The following is a 2687-nucleotide window of genomic DNA, read 5'->3' as shown; positions in this document are numbered from 1 at the left end:
TTTCTTATTTGCACTTGAATGGAGTCTGTTGTATCCTTATGCATTTTCACTGCAATGTTTTTAAGAATGTTAACAGTAACACTGAACGTTTCAAATGGTTTCATACAGAACTTAACTGTGCACTGTGCAATGCACACACCTCTGCCTTTGATTCAAAAGGTAAATGTAGCAGATCATGTTGTACAAAGAACCCTTTTAAGATATTTATTGCAGAAAGGCTGATAATATTCAGAGTTGAGGTTTCGGTAATTTTGAGTTTGTTTCTAAAGCAAGTATGAAAATAAGGTCTTTTTATATAACTCTCAAGATGCAGTTGAAGAACATGAACTGTACCTACAAAGTTGCATATAGTCTTCAAAAATATTAACCCATGGTTGTTGTACAGGTACACATGGAAAAGAGAGACATGGAAATCAAATCCCTCTAGCCTGGATGAAACTGGAATTTAAATGTGTCATTTAGTTCCTAAATAACAGCACCCAAATTTCAGAATGGATCAGAAATGCCTCTGGAGTCCTTTGCAAGCTGTAAAGTAGGCCACTTTTATTTAGAAGATCATGTTTGTATACTGTATACCAAATACATTTCTCAGGGTTCTGGAGAAATAAATTTATTCATTTGAAGGAAATCTCCATTGGAAAAACAACTTTTCTGAATCACCTTTTAATTTTTATGTTTCATCAAAGCAGACTATGTCCGTAGTAATTTACTGAGTCTCTGCATGATATTTCTCATAAATCTGTTCCTCTGATTGTCCAGGTAGGCATCTTTGGAGTGTGCCATGGCTCACATGTGGCCTGTGTCTTGGAACAACTTTTCCATAGAAACAAGAATGAGGGTGGCAGTTGTGTAATCCCAGGTCTTGTCTTGTTATGGGCCATGATGAGTTGGACACAGCCTTTGGGCATACTGCTAGGCTCCAGAGCACTTTTGTAGCCAGGATATAGCCTGTTTTTCCTCTCTAAAATGCAGCATTTTCAGAGGGTGGGTCCAAATTTTTCTTTCTTTGTGAAGCTGCTTCTACGTGTTGCTGTTTCACAGTACACGGGGCCAAAGACTTGTATTCAGAAGCTCTGACTCTGAAGGTGGTTCAAAAGGTGGCTGAAATCTACCTTTAGCCTAAATCTACTGAACTCGCTAGTGTTTGGTAAGAACAGAAAATATGTCTCTTCTAAATTCTTGTTCATTTTTGCTAAAAGGGAAAAAGGTTTCCTTTCATTTCCATCTATGGAACCAGGACATTTCCTGCATTTAGTTTAGGTATATACAGGTTTTCTACACTGATGCCAAAATCCATGTTGTGTAATCGTTTTGACTCACCATTAAGATTAAAATTTACCCTTTTCGGGCACTACTGAATCACTAGAAGCCAACAGTTAGTCATTTGAGGAACTGACATGCATTTAGCTACGTCACTAGGGACTGTCTGGAGGTACCTTGGAGAAAATGGCAGCTAATTTGAAAGGAGCGGGGGAGGGTGAGGAAGGGTCGCAAGAGATAATGTAGTTGATAGGTTAGGCAACTCTGGAGCAAGACGTAAGGAAAAGGAGTATGCCACCAGTCAGCATGGTATATGGATTTAGACATTTGCCTACTATGTATTGATTCTGATGAGTGCTTTGAGAGGCCCACTGCAGAGTATAAATTATGCTGGAATTTGCACCATAATTTTTGTGTGCTCAGATCTGTAAAATCATTTGAGGCCAGATTTCACTGGTGTTTTAAACCAGAGGTGGTTCATATAAACAAATGAACTAAATCCCTTTAATAAATGCATTACTGTGAAATTATATGTAGATAGATTTCATGTAGCTAGATGAAACTCAGATTTATTTCAAAAGTCAAATTATTAATTCTGATTCTAGTGTTCAATAATAGTTACTGATGAAAGTAAATCCCTCCTTTCTCTAGGCGACATGGGGTTAGGAGATACACTTCTCTGATGACCTAATGAAAGATATGTAAGAACTGCTGATAATATTCTATTTTCTTTAAATTAGTGCATTTCAGATATAATTCATGCAACATTCAGATTTCTGAAAGGTCTCTCATCTGGCAAAGCTGTTTGGTAGTCCAGAAACATGAAAAAGTGAGAGACCATTACAGGAAACTTGCCTCACTACTTCCAGACAAGCAAGTCATCTAGAGTGACTAAGGGAAAATGATGCTTTACATCCTGTTCATGCGGTACATCCTCAGCCTCACGTAGACAGTGTAGTCTGGTTTAGTCGGCAGATACATTTTTTAATAATTAAATGCCTTGGTAGCAGAACTTTATCTGTGCTGCACGACCTTGTGTTGCAGTTGGCCTCAGCTGCTTTTACAAGCTTTTTGAAGTTTTTTCACATGATGCGGTGGGAGTTAAGAGAGGATGGGAAGTTTGTTCCCTTTTTGCTCCCATTCCCAACAGCTGTTCTTGAAATGGGCCAAGACACTCCTTCCTAATCTGCGCTAGGGACTAATTGTTTAATACTATTTATAGGAAGACAAGGTGAACAGGCAAGGGGAGTATGAAACAACTGTAGCAGTGTTTTGGGAGACGGGGGTGTTACGGGAAGAGACCGGGGCGACAGAGGAGTGCGCATATGCGGACGCTACGCGGGGGGCTGCTGCATGTCACCAGCTCGGGTAGGACGGGGGAGGCGCAGCGGGACGGGCTGCGCTGGCGGGGGCCGAGCGGGCGGGGC

This window comes from Athene cunicularia (genome assembly GCF_003259725.1).
Source record: "Athene cunicularia isolate RWA chromosome 18 unlocalized genomic scaffold, athCun1 chr18_part1, whole genome shotgun sequence".
NCBI classification, from domain to species: Eukaryota; Metazoa; Chordata; class Aves; order Strigiformes; family Strigidae; genus Athene; species Athene cunicularia.
Note: the sequence above shows the minus strand (reverse complement) of the source record.